The sequence below is a fragment of the Podarcis gaigeae genome (genome assembly GCF_964106915.1).
Source record: "Podarcis gaigeae genome assembly, chromosome: 3".
Lineage (NCBI taxonomy): Eukaryota > Metazoa > Chordata > Lepidosauria > Squamata > Lacertidae > Podarcis > Podarcis gaigeae.
The window spans coordinates 51,470,793-51,482,741 of record NC_139680.1 but is presented as its reverse complement, the minus strand read 5'-3'; the positions used below and the strand labels follow the sequence as shown (position 1 = coordinate 51,482,741).

The window sequence follows — 11,949 nt, the reverse complement described above, 5'->3', positions numbered from 1 at the left end:
CCTAGCAGAAATTATTGATCTGGGGTAATCATGAAGGTAGAAAGTTGCCACAAGAGCATGTTTAGAATGAGAATGTGTCTTCCCCCACCGCCCACCACTATATAATTGGATTTATATAGGAGCTAATGCAGTGCAGTTTCCCCTCTCAAAACAGTATTTCAGCTGACGCACACACAAACCTCTTACTCCAAATTGAATGCCAATTTCATTGTTCTCTTCAAACCCCTAAACACCCATAAATTTTGGGCACATTTTATAAAAATGTTAGGGACATAGTGTATTCATACAGTTAAGCGTGTCTTTGGCACCTTAAAAATACAATACAGTGTGTTTTATAGGTTTTTGTTTTAAAAACTGTTCTGAATAGGATGGGAGCATTGCAAGTGGGGGCCGCGCAAGCGCAGCTGCATCTCTGCATCAGTCCTTAGATTTCACATGGAGATGCAGCTGACAGGAAACTTCTAAAAGGTACAAGTACCCTATTAGTCCCATGATCCATTGTAGTGCTGCACTGTACCTATAGGCATGAACCGAACATTTCATTAGTGTGCACCCAGGGGAATTTTCTTTTAAGGTGAATATTTATTGAATGCATACTCATACACAATCATAAATGAGATTGTTTTTACCCAAGGAAACTAAAGAAACTGAAACGATTTTAAAAATTAACTAAACTTTATTTTAAAAATGCAAACTTAAAAAATGAGACACAAAATACATTTTTTTTCCTGTAGATAAACAGGCATATACAAACAGTCCATGTTCATGGTTTTTATCTTTAACCAGATAAGGAGCTAACCTAAACCAGCCAAAACATATGGCGTCTTTCTTTCTGTCCTAAATAATGAGACGATCTCTCACCAGGTGTTATGGACTTAAATTGCTCAATCACATTACTGCAATTAACTGACGAAGCAAAGGGCAGGATGAATCCTCCTCCATCTCCTTGCTTGCATGCCACAAAAGCAGCCCCTCACTCCAACAGATTTCTCTCTACAAAATGTGGTGAGCGGAGCTTGGACAAAGCCACAAGACAGAGATGCAGGCAGAAGGAAAGGGCTGGAATGGATCTGCAGCTTCTGCCTGCATTTGACTCTGGAAACGGCAGTGGGGTGATTGGCTCCAGTGGCAGCAGTACAGGAGGAGCCAATCACCCCACTACCACTGCCACTTCCAGAGACAGACACAGGCAGAAGCTGCAGATCCATTCTAGCCTTGTTATTCTGCTTGTATCTCTCTCTCTGTCTGTTTTCCTCCTCCTTTCTCCTGCTTTTGTCTCTCCTCCCTCCGCCACTTTCCCACAGGTTATGGCAACTGACAGAGCCGGGTTGCTGCTCCATACTCTCCTCCTCACTATGATCCTTGTCTTTTTGAAACATTAGGATGTGTCTGGGTGTACCCCGTGTGCATGCCAATGACCGTCCCAAGAACTGCCCATTTGCCACTCTGAAGAGCCAAAACAAATGTGAGGTTAAATGCACTTAACATGCCTGTTTTTACTCTTAACAACAGCAACTGTGCAGGATGGGGTTAGGAGAATTGTGGCAAATAGGAGGGTGTGTGTTAACCACAGCAGCCCCTCCCCACTTGCTATTGTTCACACCTTGTCTCTCAAGTTGCTGCTAGCCCAATAAGAGAAGCTTCCATTAGCAAACGCACACAAAATTACTCCCTCGCTTTTAGGTTCTGTTTGGCACCATTTAAACAAGAAAGCCAAAACCTATTACTACATGCGCAGCAAGATAAACAAGAGAGCTTTGCCCAAAAGAGTTGTTTAATTGAAAAGGCCTGTTGTTAAAGGCCTAGCATCCCTTATCTCAAGTTACCAGGGCTGGGGGTGCAGCAGGAATCAGGAATGACTGCTACTAACCTCTGTAAAGTTCAAAGGGAGAAATAGTTTGTAGCTCTGTGACACACAAGCGAGACAGGCTGCTGAAAGGGAAAGATAATTACTATAATTTATCACTTGTCCACATTAATGAAGCTTGGGTGAATACCTGGATTTTTAAAGAAACAAAGCTGCATATCCTTGTACAACAAGTTTACCATGGCAACAGGCAGAAACTAGCCTCTTGGAGCTATCCTATCACTGAAGGGACAGAGTAGGTTTGACTTAGATTTGAAAGAAAACAGTCACGTACTCAAAGAAACGCCAGTGGGCAGGGCTTACTAAAGCAGCTCTGTTTGTGTTCTTTCTGATAATCAGGCAAAGGGTATTTGTTTATTTAAATATTGTTCCTTGTCCTAATCATGAATTGGCCTTGGGTTGTTTTGTTCTGCTGTTTAGAGACCTGGATCAGAAAAATAGGTAACCCTTACCTTGGGGTCCCTATAGTGTAGTGCTGCCACTTGTATTTAGATAGAAAAGGAGGGCAATGAGCTTATATTTCAGGCCTTATGTAATCAGGCTTCAGAAATGCTTCTATTTATGCCCACAGCTCCAATAATGTACAATGAATGTAGGATGCTGCTGAATCCTGAAAAGGGTCCTTGCCAGTTGCTTTGGCGAGCTTCCCTTTATCTGAAAAGGAAGAGCGGAAGAAGCAGACAAGTTCCTCAGTGTGCTTGTGTCCTAAAAGCCTTTTAATTGATTTCTAGTCCTTCATTGCACTTTTTTTTTAAACGCACAAAGCTCATGAATTTCAGCATAGCCACACCTGTTCCATTAAAATAATATTTGTACAGTCAAGCAGCAGCTATACAGCTTAGTTTATCAGCACAGATAAGGGCCTCCCAGCAGAAGGGAAGCTCATAAAAGGACTGTTGCTCAGAGGTGAAGCTCCTGCTTTGTATCTACATCTAGGGCTAGGAAAGACTCCTGTCACGAAACTCTGGAAAGCTGGTTTCTATCAGTGTAGACAGTACTGAGCTAAATATGCCAATGGACTGACTCCATAGTGTCCTATGTTCCTAAATTCTCTAAATGTATCAAAATCAAAGTTAATTTCACAAACAGTGCCCAAACATAATATTGCATATAAATCAGTTTAACTGTTTTAGTTGCTACACCATTCCCACTAATAATAATGTGAATGGGCTCATGTCTAGGCATGTAAGAAACACATTTTTATCAAGCCCAGCTAACACATGGACACAGTGTCCATGCAATACAACGTACTGTACATGGTACACAGTACATTGTACACAGTACAAATGTGAAGGCTTTAGCTGACAGCTAACTGTGCATTGATTTACACTTTATTACTAAAGGTTCTCTGTAGCTTCATTGAGACTATGTTCCTTTCCGTGCTTCCTCTCTGAGCTTCTGAATAAGGATAGGGGAGAATGAACTTCCTGAATCATTCACTTCACTACAAAGAAATGCATTGTTTTCTGACCAAAGAAGCCTATCCATCAGTAAACAGTTTGTGTGGGAGCCTCTGAAGAGTCTTCTAGGAGGAGAGCTTATTCTCCCAGATCTATTTGTCTAATGAAGTGGATCATGTGATAAATGTGCATAATGAGTTTTCTCAGTTGCCAGTGGAAATCCTAGCAGATAAAACACTAAATCTCACAGGCATCACTGGATGCATAACAAGCTGATCACAGAGAGCCAAAGTCATTTGGAGAATGCTTCCTTTTCTCAACCAGAATGAAGATGCACAAAAAAGATAATGTACTCCCCATCTAAATTCTAAAACCTTGGCCTCACCAAATCCTATCAAGTCTATTACACAACATATACCACAACTTAAGAAAATGAACAAATCGCAATTTGCTGTTCACCTGCTAGTTCCAATGTATGAAAGTATTACTGCCACATAGGGGGTGGCCTTTAGGGGAGCATATCCTCCCCCCCCCATGTTGTGAAAAAACTGTTTTACTCAATAACATAATCTGAAGTATAAAATAAGATACCACAGTTGAACAACACATAGCTCTGCTTTAAATCACTGACCAAAGCTGAGGAAATAACATTACTGACATTTAACTCTGGTTCCTGTTATCTCCAATAGCAAGTGATGTGAAAGATTACCTCAGGTCCCCCCCAGGTGACCCATTTATTGAGCATTCTTAATTTCCCCCCAGAGAAATTAGATGACATTTGGCTATTGAAGGAGCATTCATTCTGATTTGTTTGTGAGGTGGTTAGATGACATTGCATCAAAGCGGTGTTATCTCACACTTTCTAGTGCATTACCAATCACTTTCCTTATCACAAGAAGTGTGATCTTTTGAGGAAGCAAGTTTGTTGCACAACTATGACTGAGCAACCTGAATTTGCCAGTATGTGACAGAATCTGACCTGGAAATAGTAAATTTGGAAGTGCCCTCAGACACAGAATAGTCATTTACAAAGCAGACAATGGGCAAGGATGGACAAATAGTCTGATCTGGTGATAAAATAGCTTGTGTTCCTTTGTTTTAGAAATCCACATATGAAGTTAGAGACCTAGTTGCTTATTAAGTATTATTTCTAGCACTACAATACTTCTCTTAGGCTGCCATTCTATGCCTATTCATGTGGGAATAAGTCCTATTAAACTCAATGCGGCTTACTCCTGAGTAGTCATGTGCAAGATTGTGCAGTTAATTGTGTTTTTGTTTTGTTTTTTTGACTGCATATAAGTAGCTAACTAGCTGAGGGCCAGATTTTGCCCTGGTATGGTTCCAAAGAAGTACAGAATCACATCTGGAATTAATTACACCATGGCTTCATGAAGTAAGGCTCTACTTTTGCAGAAGTTATACAATGTTTAATGTTACATTTGGAAAAGCTATACTTTTTTCACTGAGCTGTGGAAAACAATCCTTTCTGTTCTATGTGGGCTAAATAAGGAGTCTGTTCTAAAAATAGTCACTCATATTGGTCTAGTTATAGCAAGAGTTATAATCGTTTACAGATCTGTGAGGATCAAGTTCAAGTGAGGACATACAAGCAGAGAGGAATGGATTTGCATTTGGCCTGTTAACTGAGAAGCCATGTTCTTGTTTGCTCATTAGCAGAACTGAAATGATCTTAGCTCTCTGTTTAGTTTGAGATGCTAGGGTTTCATACTTCAAGAAATTATATTTCATTCTGTAAAGAAATACTTATATAAATATTGTGGAGTCAGTAAGATATGGTTGAGTATAACATTAATTGTAACATTTTTTTACAAGTATTCATTTTGTTAAATATCAAAAGCATGCATAAAAAGGAAATCAAACAATTACAATGATATAGCCTTGCCACAAATACAAATCAAAACTAAACAATAAATGCATACTACATATTCCAAGAGTGCAGAACATTTGGTCCTCCAGATGCTGCTGAACTAAAACTTCCATCATTCCTGGCTAGCTGATGCTAATGGGAGTTGTAGTTCAGGAACATCTGGAGGACAAAAGGTTCCACACACCTGATCTAACATGACAAATGAAAGAACAGATAAATCCATTTTCCAATCACATATTAATAAACAATTCTGTTTTCTTCTACTGAATTTTAAATGTAGCTCAAAAATGTAATAAATATATTAAAAGGGTATTGTGGTTTGCTATTTATTCAATCAGAATATATGGAAAGGCACATCAGCATTCTCTGTAGCATTTTAAATGTTACCCTCAAGATAAATATAACATATGCTTACGTTAGAACATAACAAAGATTAACAGTTAACTGCAGAATAAACAGCACAATTTGAGGGATGCTACTGAAACTCACACTAGGCATAATTTTATCATTTACAGCCCTGTATTCAGAGCACTGATCTTGCATATTTCCCATTTACTGTAATCTGAAGTCCTACAAGTTGAGTGATTTGAAAAAGCTAACAGTTATTTTGCAACAGTACACTATAAGAAAGGGATCCTACTTTCGCTTAAAACGTAAGCAAGAGCTAACGAGAAAAGATGCAACTAGGAAAATTAAGATATAAGAAAAACAACCTAATAAAACATATGAGAGAATGTGAGAACCATTTTGCAAAAGCTGAAAATGAGCAGTAAATGAAATGTGAATCTGCACTGTGATGCCAGTTTCAAGAAAGCCATTGCAGGCTTGAGGCAAAAGTACTAAGAACAGAAAGATAAGAACTCATCACAATGTCTGCTTAGACTGAGATGATCTGTTCCTGCAGATTCCACAGCAATGTGGGATCATGCAAGGTCCTCAGCATTCAAAGCAGCTGAAAACACAAGTAACTGTTCATTTATTTAATTCAATAAATAAAACAGAATTTTGTCATGTTTTCACTAGAAAAAACTGACCTCATTTATTAAATACAGTCATACCTCGGGTTAAATACACTTCGAGTTGAGCGTGTTCGAGTTGCGCTCCTCGGCAACCCGGAAGTAACAGGTTTCGCTGCTTGCGCAGACGCTCAAAATGATGTCACGTGCATGCGCAGAAGCGGCAAAAAGCAACGCGTGCGTGCACAGATGTGCCGTCACTAGTTACGTTTACCTCTAGATGCGAACGGGGCTCCAGAACGGATCCCGTTCATATCTAGAGATACCACTGTATTTTACTTGTTGAAACAACTGAAATATTCAAGGTTGACAGCTTTTCCATGCTCAGGGTTGCTGGACATAACACAGATTGTTTTTTTAAAAAAATCCTTTCATACATTTTCCACCAGCAAACAGAGCTGCAGCAGAAATTATGTGTTGTCAGGACCTGCAAAACAATCAAATACTTCATACTAGAAAAAACTAGCAGTAGCTAAAATTTTGTTTGTCCACTGTTTTTCACAAATTCTGCTATTTCTCTATTCCAAATGTCACTTTCTACACTGTTGTGACATGGAGTTCACAACTATTATGTACTGCATCCCAAGTCACTGAATGCAAACCAATTCCAGCTGTTAGACTTACTATGAATGGGGAGTAACAGAACATATTAGCATGCAGGGCCTGGGGGGAAAAATGCCGGTAGTTCTGCTGCTGCTACCACTAATAGACATTAAATGTACCATCACAAAACTGAACTTAATCAGAACCCCCAATCAAGCTCTAGTTGTTAAATGTTCACACACACACAATAGAGCCGTTACAGAGCCCGTTATCAAAACAGCAAAATTGTTGTCTGCATTCCTGGTGGTCTTTTCAAAACTAATATTATTATTCCTTTCCATAAGCACAAACCATAGATAATTAAGCATCAATCTTACACAACAATCCACAAGACTTAACCATAACTTGAAATTTTATTGCTTCGAGTACCTTTCACAGATACATGCTTCATTTTCTATGAAGCACACTCTACCAGTACACTCAAAGCTACTAATTCAGATGAGTCTATATAAGAAAAATGAATGTTAAATAGTTGGTGGAAAAAACTACTTTCGTTCTTTGACATGCTTCTCTCTTCCTTTAAATGGTCCTGTGATTCCTTGGAAGGAGCCTCACTAGTATATTTGATGAGAACGATGAACCCAGACCTGAAAACATTGGAAAGAAATATCATTTTTACTTCTTTGCATCCCTATTTTTTAACTTTACTTTTAAAAATCCATTAAAAGAGCATTTATTTCATAAACAAAGTGAAGGCAGTAACTTTATATGAAAAAGATTGCACTACTATATACACACATACACACATTTTAAATTTTATTTTTAAACTTAATAAAATCTGATAGAAATTAACAGAACAGGGTCCATCTATCACATTTGTTTCAAACTTTGCTGACTTTGGCTTATCAGTTAATATTGAGAAATTAATGCTATCCCTGTCATCTTTACTTTTTGCAGACAGGGGGAAAATGATTCCTCACAAAATAATGTTCTGTTGATTCCAGTTTCATTATATTTAAAAATTTAGCTAGATTGATTTTAACTAAATTAATTTTGTGTAATGGTGTAATTTATTTGCACCATTGTTGCTTTGTGGAGTTATGGTTTGTTTTTAACTTTTTACCCAAGTTTTTTAGTGTCATGCTATTTTGTTTTTAATACTATGTACAACTCAGAAGGGCATTTGGGACCGATAGGTGCCTAAGAAATGACTCAATACATGCATTTAGGCAGAGCTGCTTAATTTTCTTTGGTACTAGTTATTTATTCAAATTTGTAGCTGATTACTGAGGAATGTAAATGTTGCTTAGCAACAGATGTCAGAAGTTCTGAAGGGCAAAGGGCAGAAATTCCTCATTTCAACACGAAATCTGATTAGGGCCTTTGGATATTGTATAATATGGTAAGTATCTTCTTTTCCCTATGAAATTTCTATTTTAACAGTGGCTAACAAGCTTCAACAATGTTCATAATAAGTGTTTGTGCACATTCTACGAATGTATGTCGACAATGATTTTTTAAACATTAAAATAATTTGTGTGACAATTTACCAGACAATGTGTTTCAGCTCTAAACAGGATTTGAACACATCTGTTCAAAAAGATAAATACAGAAACAGACAATTGGTCTCTCCCTGCACCTCTGCACACTCTCCAAAAGCAGCTCACACTTTTCCCCTCCACACTGTCTGCAAGGTTGCTCACACTCTCCAACTGCCCCCTCTGAACACTCTCTCAAAATGAGTGCAGTGGTGGGTAGGATTGCTGGACACCTATTCCCCCTTAAATTTTTTCAGCCAAATGTGTAAAGTTGAACTTGCATGTGTTAAATGAACATAAGTCACAGGTTATCTGTACTGGGCAAAAAAGGAGGGAAAATTCCCCTATATTTTCAGAACTGACCCTTAGTTATCTCTTAGGAAACTGATGTACACAGAGTCAGACCACTGGTCCACCTAACTCAATATCAACTCTTGACCTGGTTTGCACATCGTATCAAATCACAGTTTAGTATTACATGTGACTTCAGTCAAGCACTTTACTATGGTCTGTTAACAAAAAAGCCATGGTTTGACCCAGACAGTTTTCTAACCATGGTTTCATGGTTGTTGGTTGGCTTGCCCCACTCATATTGCTCTTCAAGCAACTGGGAAACCAGCCAAGAGCAGCTGAAAAATAAAACCCTCTCCATTCTCAGCTCTTCTTGTCACTTTCTCCTAAGCTGATATTGCCATTAATTGTACACTTTCTGCTTTCTAACCTCACCATCCAACCTGTGATTCACAGCTGCAGCAAACACTGCAGATGAATTGATTTAATATTTTGGTGGATTTTTTACTGTTGAAATACTGAACTTATTTGTGGGTGGGTGGGGGAACTGAATAATGTTTTGTTGCATGCCTTACTTAACCTGCAGAGAGCTTCTCAAGAAAAAGTCAAGACAGCAAAGTATGCCTATCAACAAGGTCTGTTCCTGGAATTTCTTCCCTCCACATTCCTCTTTATAGCAATGGCTTGGAACATTTAGAAAACTTTCATGGAACATTTCCAAAGTCTGCACTGCTTAAGAAGGAACCCTTCCCCCACAAGCAGCAATTTGTTTCCCTCTTTTCTTTCCACTATACCACTGAACCATGACTCTTCTTCAGATGGGAAGATTATAACTGGTACAATGTAAGCCAGTATACAAAAAACCAGCAGAAATTTAGCAACCATTTTATGCTTACTATCCCCTGAATTTCTACTCTTAGATTCCTGTTAGAGAAATCTGATTTGAGGTTGGCCTAAGTCCTGAAAAAGAGGCATTCCGCAGGGACACTTACCCATTATGTGAAACTGTTCAGCTTGGTCACATGTCCTACCAACCCAGCATAACTCATGAGTTATAAGCATCTGATACATACATATCTGATCATATTAACAGTGAATTTTGTGTGTGTGCTTCTTATCTCGGGTGACCAGTAGCATAGTCCAATAAATGGGCCTAACTGATGCTACTGCACTGCTGAGAACCCCTACTAGGTTTGGCAGGTCTATTATATCAGTGCAAACCACAAGAGCCCACAGTTGGCTTATCTATGTGGCACACTAATGACCAAAAGGCCACCAACAAAACTAAGCATGTGGTAACAGTAGGTAAGTGTGCTTGTCCATCGATTAGTGGCTGGCAAAATAGCTCAAGGAAATCAAAAGGGCCACAACTCATTCAAGCATAATCTGAAGGCTTCACATAGTCAGTATGATTAATAGCTATTGATAGACCTGGTCTCTGTAAATTGTTCCTATCCCCTTTTAAAACCATCAAATACAGTGGTACCTCGGGTTACATACGCTTCAGGTTACAGACTCCGCTAACTCAGAAATACTACCTCGGGTTAAGAACTTTGCTTCAGGATGAGAACAGAAATCGTGCTCCGGCGGCACAGCGGCAGTTGGAGGCCCCATTAGCTAAAGTGGTCCTTCAGGTTAAGAACAGTTTCAGGTTAAGTACGGACCTCCGGAACGAATTAAGTACTTAACCCAAGGTACCACTGTAGTGGCTATCCCTACATCTTCCTAAGTTATTTATACATGTGGGAGAAATACTTTGTGACTTGAATCTCTTTCACTGAAGGACCACAAATATGAAAGGGAACAAGTACACAATCCACGTTCTTTACATTACCTATGTTATAAACCTCTATAATGTCCAAAGCAGTGCAGCAACTTAAGCTTGCAAAGCAGTAAGCTTCAAATTGTGCACAACAGACTGGCCTATTGGTGTCAAATAATTTAGCACTATTAACTTTACTAGATAAAGCGTTCGTTTTAATATACTTGCAGCATAACCTAAACTGCAGAAACACATAAGATGTGGTGCTTGTATCCTTATAGTGTTGCTCTCCTTTGGTTAAGCTCGGGTCATTTCTGAGGTCTGTGCTGGAAGGGAAAGTAGACTATAAACACAACCTGACAGATATTGCTGGTTTCCAGACAAACTGATTACAGTGGTATCTCGGGTTAAGAACTTACGGCAATTCATTCCGGAGGTCCATTCTTAACCTGAAACTTTTCTTAACCTGAAGCACCACTTTAGCTAATGGGGCCTCCTGCTGTCGCTGGAGCATGATTTCTGTTCTCATCCTGAAGCAAAGTTCTTAACCCAAGGTAATATTTCTGGGTTAGCGGAGTCTGTAACCTGAAGCGTATGTAACCCAAGGTACCACTATATTATGTGACTGGAGAAACAGAAGGGTTAACATTATTAACTGGCCAAGTGAAGCAACGCTTTCCATTTGTCATTCACTCCACTGAACACTGAGTTATCTGGATGGAGGGGGAATGATTAATACATTCTATTCCGGCTTTCAGGTTTGACTAATGGCTAGAGTCCCAAAGTTTCGTCTCAAAGGAAGGGCAGGAGGGGGATCAGAGTACAACAGGTTTCAGACATGACGTTCCAGGTATTTCAAGTTTTGACCGACATATACATCCCCAAGCTTGAGGGTGAGGGCTGTGTGTGTGTGTAAAACACATCGCTACGCAATAGTAGGAGCGAGGCCCTTTGCTCAACAGCGCCCGGCTTTAGCCTTCATACGGGGGCTCCTGCGAAAGCAGCTCTGATCTGCTCACCTGCGGCAACGGGCGGGGCAAAGGGAAGAGCACGGCGGTTTCCACTTCCGCAGAGCACGAGAGTAGCCCCGCCCCGCCCAATCGGAAACACGCGCAGCGGCAACCGCCCTTTTATAAGCAGAGTCCCGCGCTTCATTCATCTTTCTCTCTTCTGCACCGCCCCCCCCGCGCGAGAAGCGCGCGCGCAGAGGAGACGTTACCATAGAAGGGCCTTTCTCTTCGCCCCCCACCCCATTTATGTCTGCGCTCTATAAATGTTACCGGCACCAGAGATTCCCTTTTCATCACCCCTCTTGTCCTCTGAAGCGCCCCAAAGACTCACCTTTTCCTACAGACAAACGTTTCCGAAATGGCGGCCAAACATGGACCCTGATCACGAGCAGCCCCCATCCAAGCCCCGAAGCTGCCCCGCCCATCCGCGATTCGGCATTCCCCAGGCTTCTCTCATTCCCACCCAGGCCAGCCCGGCCGAAAGCCGAGCCACCGATGCCTCCTCACACTAAGTAGAAACCAAACTCTCGCGCTAAAGCTGGAGGTGGGAGGGAGAAAGAAAGCAACAGCCCGCCCTTCCTGCGCTTCTGGGTCGACACCGCCAACACACCCCTTCCGTCACCCAACGGCG

General features: G+C 40.4%; 2 long non-coding RNA genes across 2 annotated transcripts; both read right to left on the bottom strand.

Moving 5' to 3' along the window:
* Positions 1-656: 656 nt before the first annotated feature.
* Positions 657-11,767, bottom strand: LOC310841031. The gene is made up of 3 exons (XR_014562272.1): positions 11,650-11,767; positions 6,454-7,364; positions 657-6,216 (listed from the first exon to the last, which is right to left on the bottom strand). It is a non-coding gene; the product is annotated as an uncharacterized lncRNA (long non-coding RNA).
* Positions 7,864-11,639, bottom strand: LOC310841060. Its single transcript, XR_014562311.1, has 2 exons — positions 10,919-11,639; positions 7,864-9,803 (listed from the first exon to the last, which is right to left on the bottom strand). It is a non-coding gene; the product is annotated as an uncharacterized lncRNA (long non-coding RNA).
* Positions 11,768-11,949: the final 182 nt, after the last annotated feature.